Genomic DNA, 12,068 nt, shown 5'->3' with positions numbered 1-12,068 from the left:
GTCGCAGAGGGCCGGCAGCGCCCCGGGGGCAGGGGGTGTAACGGGGGCGCCTCTGCCGGCCTCGTTGGCGCTGCCAGGCAGCGGCGCCCTCGCTTCCTCCTCCTCCTCCTCCATCGGGCCGACAGGAGACCGAGAGACGACAGTCTGCAAACTTTTGTATGCTCTTAGAAATGCCATTCTCCATTTCAATTCCTCAGTTTTAATAATCATTTTATATTCGCCAAGCATATACCATCTGATAACTTGGAAGAGGAAGGTTACAACTTTGATAACAAAAAGAAGTCAACCTAAAATGAAACACCACTTAAAACACAACACAATGAAGTGGAAAATTCTCTTTGAGACATATTAGCTTATAGACCCCTTTTTCCTCAAAATATTTGGAAAAGAATATTCAATGTCCACCTTGTTGATTTCCCTCTCTGCTAGGAATTAGCTTTATAGTATTTGTAAACTTGTTAATTTAATCCAAAGCCACAGGAAGTTTTTTTTTAATGACATCATCAATAGCACAAAATCTCATTAAAAGTTACAATTTTGTTCAACCAACATTTTTTTTTTTTCCATTTCTACTTAGGTAGTTTACAGTACACTTGAAAATCAGTACTGTTAGCAGGGATATGGGAATGGATTGATGAGTGTGCTACAAGACAAATGACTGATTTTTTTCCCATCTAGACTCAGCACTGCAGTAGCAAGGCCATTAGTCCATACCCAGAGTCTCTTTATGGCTATGAGGAAACTTGGGAGAAAGAAACTATCACCTTCAGTGAAGACAAGGAGAACCATGCCAATATCAATCCCAGTTCCCATTAGGCTAATATGGCAGCACTGAGACCACACATTTAGAAAGTCTCCACTTTGTCTTGAATTGCACAGGTGACCGTTATGAGCTTAAAATGTGTCACTCAACCCTAGGGTCCATGACCAGACAGTGTAACTGTCGTGGATGGTGTTAAACTATGAAATTTGTACCAACTATTATCATCTGAATAAATACCTTCGAATCCTGCTGAGCCCAAAAATCCCATACACTTGACATAAAATACGTAGAGAACTGAAGTGAAAATGCCCTCAACTTACTAAGTATTCTCTGATTAGCCTAAATTAACACTTCCGCCTGTTCTTGGCTTTAAAGAGAACTCTTTCAGAGTTTGCCTATTCAGATCCAGCATTAGTATGTGAAGTTTTGCCTAATTTCTCCCTGCAACTCACTTCCCTTTGCTCCCCAAACACTACTCTCACTTGACTTTTCTCCTGCAGTCCTTCACACTCCTTTGTGATTCCCTCTCTTGTTCTCACAGATTGGTAAATTTCTGTCTACACCAGGATTCTATCTTAACGTCTCTACGCACTCTACGGTCTTTAGTAATTATATCCATAGGCTAGCTTTGAAATGCCCTCTGCATAATTATGAACCTCACTTTCTATTTGCAGCCTGACCTCTCTGCTGCACTCCAGACCTGTGTATTCAGTACAGCTCTTAGACGTTTCACTTAATTCGATCACACACTGTGACACACGCAGTTCACCACTAATATCCTAACTCCTCCTCTTTGGCCAGTAACACAAGAGAAATTAGAGAAGCCACGTACTCCTTCATCATCCTCTCTTGCAACTAGGGTTGACCAAGTGATACAGTTCTAGCCAATGAGATATAAATAGTAGTTTTGCGCAAAGGCTTCTGGGAAAGCAAAATCTGTTGTTTGTTCCCTGTCCTTTTTTCTTTTTTTCCAATGCCTGGTGATATTTTAGTGCCTTTTCATATATTTCTTAGCCTTTTGGATGTCCTCTTTTGTCAGGTGCCCATTCAACTTTTTCCCCATTTTTTCTATTATGGTACAGCTTTTAACTGATTTGCAGGAATCTGTCTGTAATGTGGAAACAAGTCTCTCTTGGATATAGATCTTGAACGTATTTTATTATAGTCTCTGGGTTGCTTTTTCACTTTCTTACTGGTGTCCTTCAATGAACAAAAGTTCCTAATTCTAGTATACTCTAATTTGTCATTTTTCTTTCCTTTATGAGTAATGTTTTTCATATTCTGTTCTGAAAATCTCTGCCTACTCCAGAATCATGAAGATATTTTCTGTTTCCCTCTAACATTATGGTGGCTTTAATTTTGTAATTAGTACTGAAATCAATCTGGAATTAATTTTATATACTGTGAGGTAGAGTACAGATAGGCCTTTTTCAGTATGTATATAACAAATATACCCAACACCAGCTAGTAAACTGTTCCTTTGCCAATGCACCATAATGTCATAAATCACACAATCATATGTGTGTGGGATTGTTTCTGAGCTACTGTAGTTCATTGATCAGTCTGTCTGCCATGTACCAACACCAGACTTTTAATCATCACAGCTTTATAGTAGGACTTGATATCTGAGGTGAACATCTTCCATCTTAGTTCTCCCTAAAGATTGCCTTGGCCTATTTTTTGGCCCACTGATGTCCATATACATTTTAGAATCAGTTTTTTAGTTTCTCCAAAAGTAAAGAAATAATCTGCTATGGTTCTGACTATGATTACATTGAGTCCACAGGGAAAACCTGGGAAAACTGCCATCTCTGGACACTGCATTTTCCAACCGATAAATGTAGTATAATCCCTCCATTTATTTGGGTCTTTATTTTGAGTATGTTTTGTAGTTTATATATTGTACATAGTTGCACACATTTTGGCATATTTTGTTAAGTTTACTCCTGGGTATTTTATGCTATTGTAAGTAGTATATTTTATTTTATTTTATTTTATTTATTTATTTTGCGGTACGCGGGCCTCTCACTGTTGTGGCTTCTCCCGTTGTGGAGCACAGGCTCCGGACGCGCAGGCTCAGCGGCCATGGCTCACGGGCCCAGCCGCTCCGCGGCATGTGGGATCTTCCCGGACCGGGGCACGAACCCGTGTCCCCTGCATCGGCAGGCGGACTCTCAACCACTGAGCCACCAGGGAAGCCCGTAAGTAGTATATTTTACCATTTCATTTTCTATGTGTTTGCTTCTGCTATATATAATTGATTTTTGTATATGTTGCTAAGTAATTATGTTTGTTTGTAGATGCTTTTGAGTTTTTGTCATTTTTATTCCAGTTTTATTTCTTCAATTACAGCCCATATTCCTTTTTATTTCTTCTGTGCTAATCCATATGCCTACTATTTCTTTTTCTTTACTTACTACACTGGTTAAAACTTCTTTCATTATGTTGAATAGAAGCGGTGAGAGCAGGCATACTGTCTCATTCCCAATCTCTGGGGGAAAGGTTTCAATATTTTGCCATCAACTATATGGATTGCTATAGAACTTTTGTAGATATTCTTTATCTAATTATGGAATTCCCTACTATTCCTGATCTACTAAGATTTTTTTTCTTTTTTTTCTAAGGTATTTTATAATCATATGATTTCTCTCCCTTTTTCTGTTACTGTACTGTATTACATTGCTTGATTTTTAGATGTAAATTGCTTTTTCATCCCAAGAATAAGTCCTATTTGTTTTAATCTATTACCCTTTTTCTTCATCGCTAGATTAGCAATTGTATTCATTTGCTAAAGCTGCCATAACAAAGTATCACAAACTGGGTGGCTTAACAGAAATTTACTATTTCCCAGTTCTGGAGGCTAGAAGTCTGAAATCAAGATGTTGGCAGGGTTGCTTCTTTCTGAGGGCTATGATTGAAGGATATGTTCTAGGCCCCTCTCCTTGGCTTGCAGACATCCGTCTGTATGTTCACATGGCACTCTCCCTGTATACTTGTTTGTCTCCAAATTTCCCCCTTTTATAACGTTATCAGTCATATTAGATTAGGGCCCCCTCTAATGTCTTGCTTTTAACTTGATTACCTCTGTAAAGACCATATCTTCAAATAAGGTCACATTCTGAGGTACTGGGGGTTAAGAGGTCAACATAGGAATGTGGGTGGGGGTGGGGGAGGTGGGGAGGGAGAATGGACATAAACTAACCCATAACAGATACATAAACATATTTTGTTTAGAATTTGTACGTCAATTTTCATGAGAGAGATTTGACTGTAATATGCCCTTCTTGTCTTTGGCTTGTTTTAATATTAAGGTTATGCTGACTTATATTTACAAATTTCAATTTCTCTGATCACCACAATGATTTGGGATTTTTACATGTTTGTGTTTTGTCTTCGTATCTTGTGGATTACCTCTTCATGTCTTTCACATCTTTTGCTTTGAGGATACATATTTTTCTTATTAACTAGGAAGAATTTTTATTATAAGTCTTTCTGTCTACTGCATTATGCTATATTTTTTCCAGTAGATTTTATATGTTTTTAGGTAATTAGATATTATTAATACATAGGTATTCAAGTTATAATTCTCTTCGTGGCTTTTATTGTTTACTGTCATGTCCCCTCCTAATGAAACCCCCCCTTCATGTCAAAATTATAGCATTTTCAACACTATTGTCACTATGCATTTTATTGCTTAATTTTTGTATCTGTATATTTAACATATCTGCAATTTCTCTCAGATAACATAAGCATCTAAATGTATTACCTTACATACTTAACTTGTTGCTTCTATATCACTTAGTGGACAGTCCAACATTTTAAAACCCTGATTTGAAATGTTAACTTCAAAGTATGAAAAATTTGTATTCAAATTATGATTTGTTCTGTACTTTCAATTCTTCTCAACTCAGTTGTCTATCACTATGTAAACCAATACCCACTTTAATTAGTGTAGTTTTCTAATACATTATAATATGTTTAAGATTAAATACTATGGCAATGTTACATAATTCTCGATACATTTCTTTTAAAATTTTGCCCATGCTATTCTCATGTGTTTATTTGTTCAGATAAACTATAGAATCCCTATTGTTAAGATCAGAAAAAAATAATATGCCACTGGGATTTTTATGAGAATTGTGTTAAATGTATAAACTGATGTGAGATATAATTATTAACTTTATAATTCTAAGGCGTCCACCCAGGAAAACAGTATGTGTCTCCATTTAACCAATCCTTCTAAGACTGTTTACAGTTTTGTAATTTTCTTCATATAAGTCTTGCACATTTGTGGTTAAGTTTGTTCTTCGGCTTTAAATTTGTTTGATGGGGATAGAATATTTTGTTTCATTTTACTTCTAATTGGTTATATTTGTTAACTTTCAAACTGTAAATGTTATTTTAAAATTTATTTATGAATACTTTTTCTCACATCATTGAGGATAGCCGCTCAGACTGTGTAATGTAAAATTCTAGTGTGCTGTTTTCACACACACTGCAATATAAATGATACACCCTGGAGTTGTCTGCAGCCTCAATATTTTAATATGCTTAATTGAATTTGGCTTTCTAGCTAAAAAACTGTATACTTTAACATCCTTTATTTCTGATTTTAAATTAATTAGTACTTCTAAGAAGAAAGGCAAATATTCTTTGAAAGTTTAAATGTTTTGTCTTCTTCGTTATCATCTCAGTAGTTCGCTCAGGACTGCAAGCTATAGAAATGGTACTGATGCCAACAAAATGGTTATGTAGATAAGGAAAGAACATTCACAGTAGAGGGACGTGCAATATTTTTCCTCACACGGCGCACTTGTCTCTATCACTGTTTCCACAATCACATTAAACTCAGTAGGCCTAACGCAGAGCTTATCTTCCTCCTCCCACCAAAGAGCCCCTCCTATTGGCCTATCCTTTTTCTATCAACTGGTCACAGGCACACTAAGTTTAAAAAGCTCACAGGCACCTTCTCAACCTCCAACAAATCCACATATTCAATCAGTTCTTCCCTCATGATGCATTTCAAGCCTACCTTTGTATTTTCTCTTTCACTGCCAGGATCCTAGACAAGGCTCATGTTACAATAGTCTGGCTTCTTTAATTATAACACTCTAACACAGAAAAGTTATCATTCTTATTCCCCACATAAGGTTTAGCCCCATTCTCTGGGACTAATTTTTGTCCAGGCACAACGTTAGTACTCAGCCCAGTAAAAAAGCATCAAACTTGGCCTGACCATTTGTTTTTTTCTGAGTCCTCAGTAGGGGGATTCCCTTCACCGTTCCCTAATCATATCTGACTACCTTCCACCACTGTTCCTGCAGCCACTCTTCTAACTTCATTGACTTCGCCTACAGCCTAGTTTCCTAGAGTCTGGGTCCCCAGAACGCACCACCAGAGCTCCCCGTTGAATGCACTGCTTGAGCTTCTGCCATCTCTGAAGCGCTTTAGCCTCTGCCAAGCACCAGTACCAATCGGCTTTGATCTTATAATTGGTTTGGATTCTTCTATAACATGACCTCTCGCAGTTTCAGGTCAGTCTTTGACCTTAGGAAAAACGTCCCAATCTTGTTCCCGTATTCAAAACACTGACCCTTGGCTTTAGTCTACAGATGTTCCCGGATCACTTAAATAACATCAGCAATCAGTGATTGCTTAAAATGAATAATTAAAGAAAGCTGACATGTTTAAAACAAATGGCCACACAGGAACGCTAACTAGATAACAGAGAAAAAAAGAGCAGTCTTCAGTTTCCTGAAATATGCATCTCTCATGATTCAACCATTAAAATCAATCAGCCGAATGCTTTCATTTATAAATGTCAAAATTGTGCAAATTTTTACTTCAAAGTAAGTGCTTCAAACAATATTGCTGGGACTTCCCTAGTGGCACAGTGGTTAAGAATCTGCCTGCCAATGCAGGGGACACGGGTTCGAGCCCTGCTCCGGGAAGATCCCACATGCCACAGAGCAACTAAGCCCACGAGCCACAACTACTGAGCCCACACACTGCAACTACTGAAGCCCGTGCGCCTAGAGCCCGTGCTCCACAAGAGAAGCCACCGCAATGAGAAGCCCACGCACCACAACGAAGAGTAGCCCCCGCTCGCTGCAACTAGAGAAAGCCCGCGCACAGCAACGAAGACCCAATGCAGACAATAATTTATTTATTTATTTAAAAAAGAAACAATATTGCTATGTGAAAACCGAAAATGTCAACACTTTCCATTGTATTTTATTATTTGGAACTGTTAGTGTTTATGTCAGACATATAAATAAAACAATGAGGAACTTTTCATTTCTAGGGTGATACTTGAAAATCACACAGAATTTAATCATGCCTGCAAGAATGCTTGTTGGAAAACTGGCCTCAAATATCATGAAAGCTCTCTAATCTGACTCTTTGAGGTTTGTGTTCTTGCATTTTCTTCTGTGTGGCAGAAATAGCAAGTCTTCTCTAATAATTATCAACATTGATAGAAGATGTCATTAGGGCCAGGTGTTTTACAGCAGAGGGAGAAGTATGTAGATGCATTTTTTTATATGCCTATAAGAAAGTGGTATTCGGTAGCAATGCATAATAGAGAAACGGACAGATGACAGCCATGTAACCCTAGAGTTTTAAATAAAACTCTATACTTCAAATGATGTTTTTCCTAAAATGTCAAACATCTATTTTGACTTACAAAGTCTGTTTTCCCCCAAAGGTAATTGAAGGCTGTTAAGGGAAATGATTCTACATGAGCTCAAAGCTTCTGAGAGAGCCTTTGTGAACACCCCCATTTCTCAACGCTCTTTGGCATAAGTGAATGCACTGGCCAGTCAAGCTAGCTGTTATTGGTCCAGCTTATCAGAGCCAAGGAAATAGATTCTGAAGAAATCAGAATATTCAGGGTGCTCTGAAGAGCTTCCTGTCCAAAGTCAGGCCAAAGTCTTTGAGGGAAAGCCAAGAGTCAAAGCCAGGTAGACCACAAAGAAGCATCAAGTCCAGAGAGAGAAGCAGGGTCACTAATGGCAGAGAAGGAGCCAAGAGTCAGAAGCCAGATGGATATTGAATTTGAGTGTGACCAGATGGAGGCAAACAAGACAGCTCTGGCACAACTGCCTTCCAAAGAGGGCAAGATCAACATGGATACCAGTGGTCTTCCAATAGGTACCACTGATATTTGCAGAAAAGGCATTACAGCAGTAACTTCCAATATGAGAAACTCCATTTAGATCATCACTTATGGAGAAAAGGTTACTAACAGAAAAAGAAAACTGTGCCTTCCAATAATGAAAGAGAGAAATATTTTTAAAGACTTAAAGATGAGTCAGTTAGACCACACAATACAATCTACTTTATCCAAGACTCTACTGACTAATATTGACCCACCTACACATCCATAATGCAATCATAACATATGGTTACAAGAAAGACCCTCAGGCTTTATAGCATTCTGAAGTACTTTCTTAGTAAGGAAGGAACAAATTATATTTTGAATAATTTGGAAGTCAACTGCAATCTATTTTCTTAAATGAGAAATTAAGTCAATTAAACATTTTAACTGCCTACTTATTATGTACAATTGAATGATAGATATGGTACTTTTCTTCATCAGAATATTTTATTAATCACACCAACATCATGCCAGACAACAGAAAGTTTTCTGACTAGACAGAAATGTAAAGATAGGACTAAGCATGAGGAATAATGCTTTATTTCTGCTCTGAAGTTATAAAATTAATACTTGACATTTGTTAAACACGTACTAAGTGCCAGGTACTATTTTATATACTTAACACATATCGCCTCTTTTAATCTGAATAGCAGTCTGATTCAGTATTTACTATTATTATTTTATAGTTGAAAATTAAGGTTTAAAGGTATTGAATAACTTGGTCAACTTCACATAGCCAGTAAATAAAGGACTTATCAGCATTAATATATAGATAGGCAAGTAGGAGATGCACATAGGGGAGAAGATGATAGAGAAAAATACTCCCGCTCATTCTTACATCTTTTAAATGGCAGACTACAGCACGCCCAACTTAAAATTAGGTAGGACTTAGAGATTAAAATCATTAGCTAGGGTAAAGAATGGAAATAGAATTAATCTTTGGCCTCAATTTAGGCTAAAGTATGTGAATTTCCCAGTACTTTAACATTTTGACCTACAAAAATGGTACTCATACGATTCAGTCTAATACGTCCTTCTACAAAGCACAATTATATTGCCTCAATATTAGAAGTCATATTACCACTCCTTGTGAAATTCCTAATTTGGATTGATATACAAACGATTCATTTGGGCATGCACAGAATATTAGAAACTATCTAAAATTTGGAAAGTATCTATTACTACAATAGTTTGATTCAAGTAGTAACTTAGTAACAATTCTTAAAATAACCTTAACACATTTTATCCAAAAATTTCAAAATATTTTAAAACCAATACTTCATAAATCCCAGATCTCTGTGATGTGGGTAAGCTCTTATAATTATTCTTAAACAGCTTAGAAGCCAAAACATAAAAAAAATTTAAGTGGCTTCTTCCTGTCATTCAATGAGTCAGCAGTGACAGTAACAGCCTGAATTACAGGACATTATTTATTCTGTGCCATACCATCAACTTCACAATGTCACTTCAGGGGACATATTTTGTTTGGCTTTCATATAATAATTGATATCCCTCCAACACTATTCTACCTAAGTGAAAATATTAAAAATAACTTGGTGATTATAAGTAATGAATGAACCAGATGAAAACAATAAAACATTGGCAATTGAGTTTGGCTCATCTTCATAGTGGCACCACAGCTGGTGTCCAGCAACACCATGCTCTGCTTCATTGCAGAGTTACAGCCACCTGCAACAGCGCCGTCTCATTTTATTCACAATCTTCCAACTGGCTCGCTTCCCTTTTAGACTTGGTTCACAGTCAGTCAAGTGAAATCTCTTGATTCCACTAATACTCACAAGTCATTCCGCATTTGTGAACTGTCAAGTGTCTGAATTGTTTCGTAGTCTATTTGGCCAATATTGCATTCCAAACTTAGTGCCTCATTAAATGTTATTTGAATAAAGGAATCCCTCGTTCTGCAAAGAGGAACTAGAATACTGAGACGCCAGCAGGCCACAAAAGTTAAGCAACTGAATTTGTCATCTATTGAAACGCCTGATCAAAATCCTGAGAAAAGCTCCACTTCATGGTGACTTCGCCAGCCTAAGTTTCACTCACGGTAAGAGGTTTTCACTGAGCAGAAAATGCTTCTATTATACATACAACTTTCCCTTCGCATGGTCCTGATACACAAAAATTTCAGTTACCCCAATTTAGTTAAAAAATACCAGTCCTGGAAATCACACGATCCAAATTTCAATTACCACAGTATATTAACTGTGAGAAATTGCCTAAAGTACAAACCAAGACGCTAGCTCTTCAGTTCCATAGATCATTCTGTAAGTAACAGTTTTATATCATGATTAATGACAAATCAAGTCCCTTCTTTCAAAATCTGTCAGTGATTAGTCACTGAGCATGTATTATTCAGTTCACACACAGACAGCAAAGTGTATAGTTCTGTTGCCTCCTTGTTTCCCCATGATAAACCCACATGACATTTTTTTAAATGGATGATCCAAATAGAGAATTGGGCAACAAAATGTAAGTGCAACAAAGAAACAAAAAGTGATAACCCTAGAAGTGAAATTCAAATAGAACATAAATAGATTTATAGAAGAAATAGTTGACTGTAGGAATGGTATCACAACCACTGAAGAGACTCTCGTTATGCAGTAAGAGGAACCTGGGGAAGGTGAACTTAGTGACATAATTAAAGGCAGTGGTTGTGATAAGAAGTATGATATTGTTCCATAAGGAGTGATGCCAGCAACAAAATCTTCACAAGAGTTCCAAGGAACTCTTGGAGATGTTTCATGACACTGAATGAACAATGGATAAAACACTGGAAGCTGATCCAATCTTAGAAAAAGGGTATGATAATTCTTCAAAGCATAGAAGAGGTTCTTATTCTGTGTCATAAGTTACAAGACAAGAAGAAAGCAAGCACTATTCAGACTATTCTTGCTAAGTTGTTGAAAAAGAAATGAAACACTTTAATTCTCACTGTCTGGGTTTTAAATAATGGCGTACTACACACACTAGTTTTATTGTTATTTTACTTCTCTATACATTTATAACTGAAAATAAGAGTTTTAATATTTTGGTAAGAATTTTCAAAGGTCAGAGAATAATTATAATTTTCCCCACTGATTATTAAGATCATTTTGCATGATTTCAAACCACACAATCACTTTTATGGTCCTGTAGTACTCTGCAGAGACACAAAGTGAATACAGAGTATTTCCTGCAAAAAAAAAGTTTAAATGGATACATTTAAAAATTATCTGCTTGAAGGCACTAGAGAACCATCAAGGGAATGATGACTTTTTTTTTCGCACAAGAGTAGAGATCTAGGTGAGAGGAAGTTCCAGGGAGCTACAGAGTCTCTGGACCACCAAAAGTGCTCAGGACATGAGTATCAAATGAGTTGGTGAATGAATAATAAATGAAGGAAGGAACTCAGCTTCTATTATTATAGTTATAATAATAACTATTATTATTATTACCCAGGTTAGGAGAGCAGTGTTAACAATTATTCTTTGTGTGATATGGGAATCTCCACAAGCGTTCTCAACTTACCAGGAATAGAAGCAGCTGGTAAATTAACCTACTGACAGCATCATCAATTTGGGGCGGGGGGTGGGGGGCGAAGTGCCACAGAAAGCTTAACTGAAGTGTCAACAATAAAGAGAGAATGACAGTCTGAGTCCTGATTTCTCATCTGATATTCTTATTACTGTCTACCATCAGTATGTTTTAAATAAAGAAGCAAATATACTACATTTTGAAGACACAATTCACTAAGGAATCACCCATATGTGCACGTAGAATAAACTTACCTATCAGAGTGGAACCTGCCGTGATCTTCCTCTGCTGTTCCAATCCCTTATTAAGGAGATCTGTTGAAATGCCCTTTGTTTTCTGCAACATTTCAGGGAAGACCATAGCCTCTGATGCCCACCACTTCTAATTTGAGTTCAGCACTCTCTTCCTGTGACTCAATCATAAGTTCAGAGTCTGGACCTGAGAAAGAAATGAGCAGCTATTAAATTCTGGCTCTCAATTCCCTACCCTCCCTGTACAAATTCTGAGGCCATCTGTCTAACCTTTAAGCAAACCAATCCTTAATGGTTTAATTTAATTGTTATACAAGTCCATATATGCTTGAGCATATAAGTGGCAGGTGCATATGAGTCTAAG

General features: G+C 37.1%; 1 pseudogene; it reads right to left on the bottom strand.

The window, feature by feature from the left end:
* Positions 1–11,813, bottom strand: part of LOC114905753 — a 13,392-nt pseudogene extending 1,579 nt beyond the window's left edge.
* Between the last annotated feature and the right edge of the window lie 255 nt (positions 11,814–12,068).

Source organism: Monodon monoceros, unplaced genomic scaffold (genome assembly GCF_005190385.1).
Source record: "Monodon monoceros isolate NGI ecotype Baffin Bay Population unplaced genomic scaffold, NGI_Narwhal_1 Super_Scaffold_22, whole genome shotgun sequence".
Classification (NCBI taxonomy): domain Eukaryota; kingdom Metazoa; phylum Chordata; class Mammalia; order Artiodactyla; family Monodontidae; genus Monodon; species Monodon monoceros.
This window is presented reverse-complemented; position numbering and strand designations above follow the sequence as displayed.